Source organism: Phyllobates terribilis, unplaced genomic scaffold (genome assembly GCF_046119375.1).
Source record: "Phyllobates terribilis strain yellow unplaced genomic scaffold, ASM4611937v1 Scaffold_5__5_contigs__length_657084704, whole genome shotgun sequence".
NCBI lineage: Eukaryota > Metazoa > Chordata > Amphibia > Anura > Dendrobatidae > Phyllobates > Phyllobates terribilis.
The window spans coordinates 98,366,181-98,380,406 of NW_027362765.1; the positions used below are offsets into that span (position 1 = coordinate 98,366,181).

The following is a 14,226-nucleotide window of genomic DNA, read 5'->3' on the forward strand; positions in this document are numbered from 1 at the left end:
GGCCGAAGAAGGTGTAGATGGAGAAGAGCAGGGGTCCTAGGACGGAACTTTAGGGGACACCAAGAGATAGGGGGCGAGATGAGGAGGTGGTGTGTGAGTGGGAGACACTTAATGTCCTGTCTGTTAAGTATGAGGAGATCCAAGTTAAGGCCAAGTCTGTCATGCCGAGAGAGGAGAGTCTGTAGTAAGAGGGAATGGTCCACTGTGTCAAAGGCAGATGACAGGTCCAGGAGGAGGAGGACAGTAGCGTCGCTTGGATTTGGCAGTTAGTAGGTCGCTGGTGACTTTAGTCAGGGCAGTTTCAGTGGAGTGGTGCGGTCAGAAGCCAGATTGGAGGCGGTCAAAGAGGGAGCAGGAGGAGAGATGGGAGGACAGTTCAGAATGGACGTGTTGTTCCAGTAGTTTTGAGGCATAAGGGAGAAGTGATATGGGGCGGTAGCTAGTCAGAGAGGATGGGTCAAGGCAGGGCTTTTTGAGAATGGGTGTGATCGAGGCATGTTTGAAGCATGAGGGGAAGACACCAGTTGTTAGTGACATGTTGGAAAGGTAAGTTAGAGTTGGGATGAAGACTCTGGTGAGGTTAGGGATAAGGTGGGACGGGATTGAGTCAAGTTCACAGGTGGTGAGGTGTGATTTGGAGAGTAAAGAGGAGAGTTGATCGTCCGTAATGGTGGGGAAGCTGGTTTTGGAGGAGGATGGTTGAGTAGGTGTGAGGAGGGGCTGTGGGGACTTTAGGCAAAAGCTTTGTCTGATTGACACCAAGTCTTCAGTTAAGAGGAGAGGGAGGAGGCGCTGAGGGATGGAAGAGAGAATTGAAAGTTTTGAATAGCTGTTTAGGGTTTTGAGACAGGGAGGATATGAGAGATGAGAAGAATGTTTGTTTTGCTGCAGTAAGTGTGGACTTGAAGGTAGTGAGGGACTGTTTGAATGCGATGAAGTGCTTGTTGGAGTGGGGACCTTTTCCATTTCCGCTCAGCAACCCTGGAGGCTTTTCGCAGCTCTTTAGTCAGGTTGGTGTGCCAGAGTTGCCGGCTGAGTGGGCAAGCTGTGGTATGTGTGAGGGGGGCGACCGAATTGAGAGCTGCTGCTGTTGTGGTGTTATATAAAGTGGCAGCAGCAGCATTCGCATCGTGTAATGAACTTATGCCTGTGAGTGAGAGAAGGGATTCAGAGAGTGAGTGTAGGTCAAGGTGTTTGAGATTTCCGCGATGGTGTGCAATGTTAAAACTAGTGATGGGCGAACCCGAACACTAAAGTTCGGGGACCGTATCAAACACCTACTGTTTGGGCACGACCCCCGAACAAGTACTTCATCAGGAAGTCAGTGTTACCGTTCGGGTGTTTCCCACGCTGTCATTTGCATGACAACGCAGGAAACACAGGCTCTGATCGGCGGTAATAGCGTTAGCGCGGTGGGATCATACTGACAGGTTCCAGCATGATCCCACAGCTGTGATGGTGACCTGTGGTAAATAGCTAGAGGGATTGCAAATGATAAAGGGGAGGGGGGACTGCGAGTGCAAACAAAGTAGTGGGCGTGCAAACAATGTAGTGGGGGGGGGGGGGAGAGAGAGGGTCCGCAAATGATGAAATGGGGGTGGGGAGAGCAAGTGATGACTTGTGGGGGCCGGGGGAGAGCAAATAATGATGACTTTTGAGGGTGGGGACAGTAAATAATGATGAATTGAGGATGGAGGGTAACAAATTATGAACTGGGGATGGGGTAGCAAATGATGTATTGAATGTGGAGGAGAGTAGTTGATAATGCATAGAGGGTGGGGGTGGGAGAGAGGACAGGGGGGCATGTAAATCGAATGAATCGGCAAAGCAGGAGGTACAGAGTGGGGGGCGTTGAGGATGCAGGTGTGTGACTGGTATTGAATTGGGGGAAAGAGTACAGCTAATTAATTTATATATGTATTGGGTGGGGAAAGTGTCTATTTACAGTTAGTGGGGGCACAGTGGTGGATTACAATTTATATTTGGAATGGTGAGTTGCATAATAACTAATTATATATTAATTGTGGGTGTATGTCTATTCAGCTGCGTAATGTAGAAGTTGGGGAATGTGCTCTAGATGACTTATTTTATGAAGAGACGAGTTCTGGCTTGAAGAAATGATGGCGGTCTGAGCTGGATGAAGAAAAGCGAAGATGAATATCTTTAACTAGAGACGTCACTGGTGAGTTATTGTGTTATCTGTACCCTTAGACTATATAGTATATACAGAGCTCCTGTGTATAATGTCACTGGTGATCACTGTATTACCTGTACAATGACACTATACAAAGAGCACCTGTGTATAATGTCACTGGTGATCCCTGTATTACCTGTACAGTATACACTGTATAGAGAGGTCCTGTGTATGATATCACTGATGATCCCTGTATTACCTGTACACTGACACTATATACAGAGCTCCTGTGTATAGTGTCACTGGTGATCACTGTATTACCTGTACATTATATACAGAGCTCCTGTGTATAACGGCACTTAGTATTGTGTTTTTTTTTATTTTTATTAATGATCAGTATTGTAATATTCAGTCACTATGTGGTGGTAATATGTAGTCTGGTAATGGTGTAGTGGTATTTGTCCCTTGTATGCGCTATTATTCGGTCACTGTGGTGGTAATATGTGGTCTGGTCATGGTGTGACAGTATGTGTCCTTCGTATGTGGTATTATTGGTCATTTTAAAAAAATGTATGTGACACATTCCCTAAAAAAAAATATATATATACCGTATATTCCGGCGTATAAGACGACTTTTGAAGACTGAAAAATCTTCTGTCTAGTCTGGGGTCGTCTTATACGCCGGTAATGCTTTTGAACTTTCAGAAATTGACATGCGGGGATACTCTGGGGGTGTTAATAAGCTGCCGTGGCCGTATCCCTGCCATGTTGGAGTTAATATAAGGTGGAGGGAGTTAAAATACGGCGGCGGTAGGTCCAGACAGTCAGCGCTTCTGTGCTGAAACGGACACATCGCTGCGTATTCCCAGCTCCGGACACAGCGCAGGGCTTCTGTGCCGACAGTTTTCACTTGTCACAGAAGCGGTGCGCTGTGTCCGGAGCAGGGAAGTTCGCATCGCTTCTGTGACAATATATGAAAAGCCGGCAATTCAGCAGCGGCATAAGCCGGCACCCGACAATTTAGAATAGAAAGAATAGAGCATCACACATAGATTAGATAGATAGAAACATGTCAGTCACATATATATGAAGTACAGTGACAGTATTGCTTACTGTACTTGTCATTTAGTGTAAAGGATTTATTAAAACAAATATTAGTGTTTTCATGCACCGTCTCTTTAAAAAAGCCGGCCGGCAATTCAGCATCTGTACCCGATAATTTATAACAGAAAGATAGAGCATCACACATAGATTAGATAGATAGAAACATGTCAGTCACATATATAAGAAGTACAGTGACAGTGCTGGTTACTGTACTTGTCATCTAGTGTTAAAATAACGGATTTATTTAAAAAAAAATTGGCGTGGGGTTCCCCTTAATTTTAGTCTCTAGCGGAGGTTAAGCAGACAGCTGGGGCAGATGTTTGAAGCCTGGGAAGGGGGTAATACCCACGGAGCTTCCCAGGCTACTAATATCAGCCCCCAGCTGAATACTTAGCCTTTACTAGCTATTAAAATGGGGGACCCCCCAAAAAAAATGACGTGGGGTCCCCCCTAATTTAATAGCTAGCAAAGGCTAGGCAGACAGCTGGGGGCTGATATTAATAGCCCAGGAAGGGAGCCATGAATATTGGCCCCCTCCCAGGCTAGAAACACCAGCCGTCAGCCGCCCCAGAAATGGCGCATCCATAGGATGCGCCAATTCTGGCACTTAGCCTCGCTCTTCCACGCTGCCCTGGTGCGGTGGCAGGGGGTAATAGTGGTGGGGTTCATGTCAGCTTATAATGCCAGCTGACATCAAGCCCAGGTTAGTAATGGAGAGGCGTCTATAAGACACCCCCATTACTAACCCCATAGTCAAAGTTAAAAAAAACACAAACACCCAGAATAAAGTCCTTTAATTGAAATAAACACACAATTCTTTATTGTTCTAAATTAAACCATACTTACCATCACGCCCATTCCAGCTGAAGCCAACGATCTCCTGCAATAAAAGTAAAATAATAAAGCAACCTCATCCTTACCTCTCCATGGTTCCCAGGACCGGTCCAGCTCTGCTACATTCACATGACAGGCTGGACCGCAGCAGAACGCTGCCATCCAGCCTGTCATCCCGCAGACACTGAGAAGCGCAGGCATGCTTGCGCTCTGCAGTGTCTGGCTGTGACGGCATCCAGATGAGCCGACAATGAACTCAGCTCACCTCCTGGACGTCCGTCACTGAAAGCGTGGGAAACTTCTACTGCGCATGCGGGGAGCAGGAGAATTTTCCCACGCTGTCAGTGACGTGCATGAGGTGAGCCGAGTTCATTGGACATGATCTCGGCTCATCTGGATGCCGTCACAGTCAGACACTGAGGAGCACAAGCATGCCTGCGCTTCTCAGTGTCTGCCGCATGGCAAGCTGAACGGCAGCGTTCTGCTGCGGTCCAGCCTGTCATGTGAATGTAGCAGAGCTGGACCGGTCCTGGGAACCATGGAGAGGTAAGGATGAGGTTGCTTTATTATTTTACTTTTATTGCAGGAGATAGTTGGCTTCAGCTGGAATGGGCGTGATGGTAAGTATGGTTTAATTTAGAACATTAAAAAATTGTGTCTTTATTTCAATTAAAGGACTTTATTCTGGGTGTTTGTGTTTTTTTTAATTACTTTACTAGAAATTCATGGCGGTCATGTCTAATATTGGCGTGACCCCATGAATTTCGGGCTTAGGGCCAGCTGATAATGCCAAGCTGGCCTTAACCCCTTTATTACCCAGTGAGCCACCGCACCAGGGCCCTGGATGAGTTGGGTACAGCGCCAGAAGATGGCGCTTCTATGAACGCGCCATTTTCCGGGGTGGCTGCGGACTGCAATTTGCAGCGGGGGGGGGGCCAGAAAGCTTGGGCCTCCCTGCGCTGCAGATTCCAGCCCCCAGCTGCCTAGTTGTACCTGGCTGGACACAAAAATATGGCGAAGCCCACGTCAACATTTTTGGGAAAAATTAATTACAAAATTAATAATAATTTAGGGACTGCATCTTTATTAACCCCTCAATTGTCATTTAGTGTTAAAATAAAGGATTTTTTAAAAAGAAAATTGGCGTGGGATCCAACATCATTATAGTCTCTAGCGGAGGTTAAGCAGACGGCTGGGGCAGATGTTTGAAGTCTGGGAAGGGGGTAATACCCACGGAGCTTCCCAGGCTACTAATATCAGCCCCCAGCTGAATACCTAGCCTTTACTAGCTATTAGAATGGGGGACCCCCCAAAAAAATGACGTGGGGTCCCCCCTATTTTAATATGTTTATGAGTGACAGTTTGCCTGCTATATACCTGCATGTCATAAGAATTTAAATTAAAAAAAGGACCATGTTAAATTCAAATCTGTTTTTTTTTAAATTTTTACCGGTGTTTGGTATGCGTTGGAAAAGGGGTAGTCTTATACGGTGAATATATCCTAAACTCTATATTTTAACAGGAAAGTAGGGGGGTCGTCTTATACACCAGGTCGTCTTATACGCCGGAATATACGGTATATATATACACCAAAAAATAGAAAGAAATGTTTAATAGGTTAGAGTAGATAAGGGCCCATCCAAAAGAGTCTCCTTGTTGTGGTAGCGGCTTAAAAAATCTTTTGGCTTTGTGTGTGATATTTTGGCCAATGGGAACTGTTAATATGCGAGGACGTGGTGTAGAAGTGGAGTTTTTATAAGAGTGGGTGGTGGGACTGTGGAAGGTTCAAGGTGTGGAGGTGAAGCTGAGGTGGAGCCTGGGCAGATTCTCAAGTGGGCTCGAAAATTTTGCCAGTATGGGGCCCTGAAATTCCTGGTGGCAGCCCTGATCCTGAAAAGTTCTGAGCTGCCTGACCCCTGGGAACATCGGCCATCACATCAACCTCCCCTCCCCCTGTAGTCACTTACCACCCTTGTACTGAGGGGGCTTTATTGGGGAACAGAGCCACTCGGGCAACATTCACACTGCAGCTACTGATTCTGAATGGGCCAGTGCAGCGGTTTTCTAATAAAGCCCCCTCAGTACAGTGGGTGGAGGACGCTACAGGTGGACAAGGGGAATTGGTGTGATAGCTCATGTGAACATTGGTCAGGCAGAGAGGCGTACCGCCAATGGCGGCAGACCACGCGACTGCTATGGGGCCCGTGAACCGGGAGGGTCCCATAGCAGTCCAGGGGTGGACATACCGCCGCCGGTGCAGCTGCGCCGGGTCCCCACGTGGCGGTCAGGGAGCGATCCCTGCAGCTCCACTGCTATTCTCCTCCTGACAGCAGGAGAGCTGCAGGGATCGCTCCCTGACCGCCGTGTGGGGACCCGGCGCAGCAGCACTGGCAGCGGTATGTCCACCCCTGGACTGCTATGGGGGAGGGTTCGTCCTCTGTTTCCTCCCTGACCCAGTGGAGATGTTGCCACTGGCTCTATGGGAGAACTAGACATTGCAGCAGCTGATCGAGCCCCCTCTCCTTTGGGGCCTCTGTGCAGCTGCACCGGTGCGATGTCCTCCCCTGTTCAGCTCACAAAACAAATTTAAATATTAGGCAAAGATAACACAAGTAAACACAAAATGCAGTTTTTAAATGAAGATCTTTATTATTAAGGGAAAAGGAAATCCAAATCTACAGAGGCCTGTGTGAAAAAGTGATTCCCCACCCATAACAAATTAACTGTGGTTTATCACATCTTTGGGAAGCGGAGTTCAATTTCCCTAGCCACACACAGGCCTGATTACTGCCACACCTGCTCTCAATCAATAAATCACTTAAATAGGACCTGCCTTACAAAGTGAAGTAGACCAAAAGATCCTCAAAAGCTAGACATCATGCTGCGGTCCAAAGAAATTCAGAAACAAAGTAATTGAGATCTAACAGCCTGGAAAAGGTGATATAGCCATTTCTAAAGCTTTGGGACACCAGCGAACCACAGTGAGAGCAATTCTCCACAAATGGCGAAAACATGGAACAGTGGTGAATCTTCCCACGAGTGGGTGGCAGATCAAAATTACCCCATGGGCGCACCGACAACTCATCCAGGTGGTCACAAGAGATGCCACAACAACATTCAAACAACTGCAGGCCTCAACTTGCTTCAGTTAAGGTCTGTGTTCATGACTCCACTATAAGAAAGAGACTGGGCAAAAATGGCACTCATGGCAGAGTTCCAAGACGAAAACCACTGCTGAGCAAAATCAACAAAGACTCATCTCAGTTTTGCAGAAAACAGCTTAATGATCATCAAGACTTTTGGGAGAATACTCTGTGGACGGACGGACGGACGGACGGGACAAAAGTTGAACTTATTGGAAGGTGTACGTCCCATTACATCTGGTGAAGTAGTAACAGCATTTCAGAAAAGGAACATCATACCAACAGAAAAATATTGTGGTGGTAGTGTGATGGTTTGGGGTTGTTTTGCTGCGGTAAATGGACCATGAATTCTGCCGTCTACCAAAAAACCCTGAAGGAGAATGTCCGCCATCTGTTCGGGACCTCAAGCTGAAGCGCACTTGGATTATGCAGCAGGACAATGATCCAAAACACACCGGCAAGTCCACCTCTGAATAGCTTAAGAAAAACAAAATTAAGATTTTAGAGTGGCCTAGTCAAAGTCATGACCATAATCCGATTGAGATGCTGTGGCATGTGAACTTAAAAAGGCTGTTTATGCTCGGAAACCCTCCAATGTGGCAGAATAACAACAAGTTTGCAAAGATGAGTGGGCCAAAATTCCTCCAGAGGATTATAAAAGACTCATTGCCAGTTATCGCAAACGATTCATTGCTGTTTTTGCTTCTAATGGTGGCCCAACCAGTTAATAGGTTTAGGGGGTAATCACTTTTTCACACAGGGCCCTGTAGGTTTGGATTTCTTTTCCCCTTAATAATAAAAGACCTTCATTTCAAAACTGAATTCTGTGTTTACTTCTGTTATCTTTATCTAATATTTAAATTTGTTTCATGATGTGAAACATTTAAGTTTGAAAAACATGCAAAAGAATAAAGAAATCAGGAAGGGGGCAAACAATTTTTCACACCACTGTATGTGTGTACTGTATGTATTCTCACCAGTGACATTCACACTGATAGTTGTCATTTATTTTCCCTTTTCTTTTTATTCGGCCCAGACTGCCATGACCTCTTCTTCCATCCATAACTTGTCCATATAAAATTTAAACAGAGAAACATCGTCGACTTACTGCTTTTCCAGCCCCCCCCCACGTTTCCCACCTCCATCCAAACAATGTAGTGCTATAACCAGTGCCATAGACTGTAATAATGCCCCTCTGTGCCTTGTACAGAAATATTACCTGTTTGTGCACAGAACAAAAGCAGTGCCCCCACACCGTAATAATGTTCCTTCTGTACTTTCCTAATGTTTCCTGTGCCTCCTTATAATAATTGCCCTTGACCCGTATAATTACCCCAAAACTACTTATAATACATGTGCATTTTTATAATATTAATAATAATGATGATGACTCTTGTTCTCGCCCTATAATGATTCCCCAGTGTGCCTCCTTATAATAATGCCCCCCTTACTGTGTCGCTTTATAATTATGTTCCTGAGGAGGAGCACACAGAAATCATAGTACCCCTCTGCAAAAGTCCTATCATAGCATATAGGTTCAGTCACAGAAGATTGTCACCCAGCTCCCCCACACAGAATGATGTACGCCACAGCCTCCCAACACATTATGATGGTCACCACTGACCCCCACACAGAATGATGATCCCTACACAGCATGATGGCCTCCACGTATTAGAATAGTTATCTCACAGCCCCCGACACAATACAATGTCCCCAAGAAGAAACAAATGAGGAAAAACGCGCGTCGGAGCAGCGGGACACATCATACCTGTGACCCTGAAACAGGGTATAACTTCCTTTTATTTTGTAAAACAAGTGCAAGAATCACATACAAAGTACAGGACTTGTACCTATTACCACCTATGGGGATATTCACATGTCCACGTATTTTATGGATTGAGTAATCGGCACAAAAACATGGAGACAAGACTGACTGATCAAAAATAAACAAATCACAGATCAAACTCTCCAATACAGGTCTATGGCATCTGTGTGCTGTCCATTTTTTCATCAACTATTTAATAGGAGAAGCAGAAGATAATGCCATTTTTTTGCATACATGAATAAAAACACTGAGGTCTGAATGAAACCCAATATATTTTGTCCATTATTGCTTTTACGATACTTTCTGGAGGCAAAATTAAGAAAACCTTTTCTAATGAAAAAAAAGAAAACATCCTCTTGTAAACACTTTTTCCTCCTACATTAGCATAGAGACCCCCAGCAAAGTGTGTAATGTTCCTGTGCAGGAATAAACTACAAAAGGGAAAACATTGTTCTCAAGTTTGGAAATTCTAACTCGTCCATAGGATAGGAGATAACTTCCTGATCACTGGGGGTCCGATCGCTGGGAACCCATCAATCCCGAAAACCATTGCTCAGAGGATCCCCATGAGAATGGAGAGGAGGTCGATCACAAGCACGGCGGCTCTACATACTGTAATGGGGAACAGATCCGTTAAATAGTCGGCCATTTTTATGCTTATGGGATCCATGTGGAATGGATGATTCCTGGACACGAGAGCTCAACCTTTGGCCTCATTCATAGTAATATGTTGATTGATTTTAAGCAAACTGACCTACAGTGCCTACAAGTAGTATTCAACCCCCTGCAGATTTAGCTGGTTGACACATGCGGAATTAACTTGGCATTGTGACATTTGTACTGTAGATCAGCCTGGAAGTGAGAAATGCACTGCAGCAAATTTTTTTTTTTTTTTTTTTAAAACGTTAAAAGTTAATTCAGAGTGTCATTTATTATTCAACCCCTCAAACCGCAAGAATTCTGTTTGGTCCCCCAAAAGTATTAAGAAGTAGTTCAGGCACCAAGAATAATGAGCTTCACATGTGTGGATTAAAGATCTCTTTTGCCAACCTTTTCTGACTATTTAAGACCCTCCCCAAACTTGTGAACAGCACTCAGACATGGTCAACATGGGAAAGACAAAGGAGCATTCCAAGGCCATCAGAGACAAGATCGTGGAGGGTCCCAAGGCTGGCAAGGGGTACAAAACCCTTTCCAATGAGTTGGGCCTACCTGTCTCCACTGTTGGGAGCATCATCCGTAAGTGGAAGGCTTATGGAACTACTGTTAGCCTTCCACGGCCAGGACAGCCTTTGAAAGTGTCCTCCCGTGCCGAGGCCAGGCTTGTCCGAAGAGTCAAGGCTAACCCAAGGACAACAAGGAAGGAGCTCCGGGAAGATCTCATGGCAGTGGGGACATTGGTTTCAGTCAATACCATAAGTAACGTAATCCACCGCAATGGTCTCCGTTCCAGACGAGCCCGTAAGGTACCTTTACTTTCAAAGCATCATGTCAAGGCTCGTCTACAGTTTGCTCATGATCACTTGGAGGACTCTGAGACAGACTGGTTCAAGGTTCTATGGTCTGATGAGACCAAGATCGAGATCTTTGGTGCCAATAACACACGTGACGTTTGGAGACTGGATGGCACTGCATACGACCCCAAGAATACCATCCCTACAGTCAAGCATGGTGGTGGCAGCATCATCCTGTGGGGCTGTTTCTCTGCCAAGGGGCCTGGCCATCTGGTCCGCATCCATGGGAAGATGGATAGCACGGCCTACCTGGAGATTTCGGCCAAGAACCACCGCTCCTCCATCAAGGATCTTAAGATGGGTCGTAATTTCATCTTCCAACAAGACAACGACCCAAAGCACACAGCCAAGAAAACCAAGGCCTGGTTCAAGAGGGAAAAAGTCAAGGTGTTGGAGTGGCCTAGTCAGTCTCCTGACCTTAACCCAATTGAAAACTTGTGGAAGGAGCTCAAGAATAAAGTCCACATGAGACACCCAAAGAACCTAGATAACTTGGAGAAGATCTGCATGGAGGAGTGGGCCAAGATAACTCCACAGACCTGTGCCGGCCTGATCAGGTCTTATAAAAGACGATTATTAGCTGTAATTGCAAACAAGGGTTATTCCACAAAATATTAAACATAGGGGTTGTATAATAATTGACCCACACTTTTATGTTTAAAATGTACTAAAATTCAACTGAGCAACATAACTTTTTGGTTTGTAAGATTTATGCTTCTGTTCATAAAACCTACTCTCGTTTGCAGTTTGAAGGCTCTAACTTATTTGCATCTTATCAAACCAGCTAAATCTGCAGGGGGTTGAATACTACTTGTAGGCACTGTATAATTTGGATCGGTACAGACATACAGGAAAATTAAGGATCTGAGCTTGGGGCCCCCGAGACTCCGAGCAGGTCCTATCCTGAGCAGCGGTGGGGGCCCCCCCGAAACTCTGAGCAGGTCCTATCATGAGCAGCAGTGGGGCCCCCCCGAGACTCCGAGCAGGTCCTATCCTGAGCAGCGGTGAGGCCCCTCGGAGACTCAGAGCAGGTCCTATACTGAGCAGCTACGGTTCACACTTAAGACATACAAGTCAGTGGGGAACGATGCGGATAGAAGGTCTCTGTTTCGCTTCTGCGTCTCACGGACGGTATCTCATGGATAGCAAAAGTCACACAGATGAATGCCAGTTTAGACTCTGCTAGTGTCTGCTGATGGATTATGAGGCTACTGCTCTCTGTTATCAGCTTCCGATTTCCTGGCATATTGTCTGTATATCTCATTTGCTGCTCAATCCCTGTACACACACTGTGGTCATAATATCTCCTTCCAGGTGGCGAGGGGCCGCCAACAGCGAGCACAAGCAGAGGGGCCGCCAACAGCGAGCACAAGCAGAGGGGCCGCCAACAGCGAGCACAAGCAGAGGGGCCACCGAGGGGCCGACAACAGCGAGCACAAGCAGAGGGGCCACCGAGGGGCCGCCAACAGCGAGCACAAGCAGAGGGGCCGCCAACAGCGAGCACAAGCAGAGGGGCCACCGAGGAGCCGACAACAGCGAGCACAAGCAGAGGGGCCACCGAGGAGCCGACAACAGCGAGCACAAGCAGAGGGGCCACCGAGGGGCCGCCAACAGCGAGCACAAGCAGAGGGGCCACCGAGGGGCCGCCAACAGCGAGCACAAGCAGAGGGGCCACCGAGGGGCCGACAACAGCGAGCACAAGCAGAGGGGCCACCGAGGGGCCGATAACAGAGAGCACAAGCACAGATCAAGAAGCTAGTGTCCTCTGTTATCATCCCCTCATTCCTCTGCTCCTTTCCAGCACTATAAGAAACCGAAACCTCGTCTGTGATTGGCTGATCACTTACCGGGCAGCCGTTCTCCTCACTTTCCCGCTGACATCTTTGCTGTCTTGCTCCTGGCCCCCGCACCAATGGCGTCACACTGCCAGCCCCGCCACGATTTGCTCCTTTCTGCCCCTTGTATCAGGCGTCCTCCCTCATCACTTCATTTTCCCTCCAGTCTGCAATGATGACGTCACATCCACAAAGTTAAAGTTTTTCTTTGCAAAGTCTGCTGGGACTTGTAGTCACATGAGTAGGTGATCTACCTCGGGGTGGGGAACGAGCTCGGTAACTGTAGATGGGGTTGTTTCACCTGTGCGCTACAGAACGATATCCTCTCTATACTCCTGACCTGTGACGTCATCACGATACAACACGTATAACCGCTCACGTTCCTCATAGCCAAAGGAACAAATCACCCCTCCCCCTCCAGCAGGGAATGCTCACAACACAGCAAATACTGGTCACACCTATAGAGGGCGCTGTGCATCGGATTTCCCCAAATCACAATACAAGTTCGCAATTCCCATGTTTATCTGATTTTGTTTTTTTGCATCCAATAATAAAAAAAATAATTCTGCATAAATAAAAATGTATTTCCCATTTTTGCTATATTTTTCTTATTATTAGCCCGATGTGTTTTCATTTTATTATAAAATAATAACAGTCATAATTATAAATAATACATTATAATAACAATGATAATAGAAATAATAATTATAAAAATAACTAATTAATAAAACAATGATCATTATTATTTGCCTTATTATTTTTGTTATCCTGATGTGTTTTAATGTGATTATGAAATCATAATAATTAATAACAATAATATTTATGAATAATACAATATAATAATGATAATAATATAAATAATAATTGTAAAAATAACCAATGAATAAAACAATGATCATTATTCTTATTTTTCTTCTTATTTTTATTAGCCTGATGTGTTTTAATGTGATTATGAAATAATAAATAATAACAATCATAATATTTATTAATAAATAATTATAATAATCAATGATAAAACCGATAACTATAAAAATAAATAATAAGTAATAATAAAACTATGATTATGATTATTATTAATATGTTATAGTGACATTTATTCCATGGCACTTTACATGTAATTATACAGTATAATATAATATAAATATATAAGTATAATTAATAATAACACTTAATAATAATACATAAGAATAACTAATAAATATTAATAGTACCTTGTGTCCTTCCTCCCCCCACACCAATTGGAGAATTAACACAGGGAACTTCCCGGAATTCCGATTAACCCCTTCCTTCCCAGGAGATTTTTTTCCCTCCCTTATCCCAAGAGCCGTAACTTTTTTTTATTCTTCCTCCCATGTTACCATACGAGGGGTGCTTTGTTGAGGGACAAGTTGTGGTTCTGATTGACCCCATTCATCATATTATCGTATGACGTACTGAAAAAACAGTAAAAAAGTCCAACGGTGGTGAAATGATGGAAAAAAAACACAATTCAGCCATTTCTTTTTTTTTTGTATTTTGTTTTTATGGTGTTCATTGCAAAATAATAATGACCTGCCACCACAATTCTCCGGGTCAGTACGATCAGTCAATACCAAATTTATACAGATAAAAAAATAAATCAGGGTTTTTATTCCTTCTTATATTGGACTTGTGATGACAAAAACTCGCCCCTCCCCCGCATATGCCAAGCGGGGGAGGGGCGAGTCAAACTTTTATTTTTTTTACCTTTCTTAATACATTTTTTCACCTGTTAAGAACAGAGTGCGGGGAAGAAATAAAGAACACTTTCTGTAAAACCAATAGATGGCGCTGTGCACCACATAGAAGTTAACTCTTT

At 44.9% G+C, this 14,226-nt stretch overlaps 1 protein-coding gene across 12 annotated transcripts in view; it reads right to left on the reverse strand.

Moving 5' to 3' along the window:
- ENDOV (endonuclease V) overlaps positions 1 to 12,767 on the reverse strand; it is a 120,891-nt gene extending 108,124 nt beyond the window's left edge. For 4 of the 12 annotated variants that reach the window (XM_073682609.1, XM_073682607.1, XM_073682613.1 and 1 more), the window contains exon 1: positions 12,402 to 12,761. The gene's annotated coding sequence lies outside the window, so the exon portion shown is untranslated. Of the gene's footprint in view, positions 1 to 12,401 lie in introns of all 12 variants that reach the window. The other 8 variants (XM_073682615.1, XM_073682606.1, XM_073682604.1 and 5 more) reach the window with 4 other exon arrangements.
- Positions 12,768 to 14,226: the final 1,459 nt, after the last annotated feature.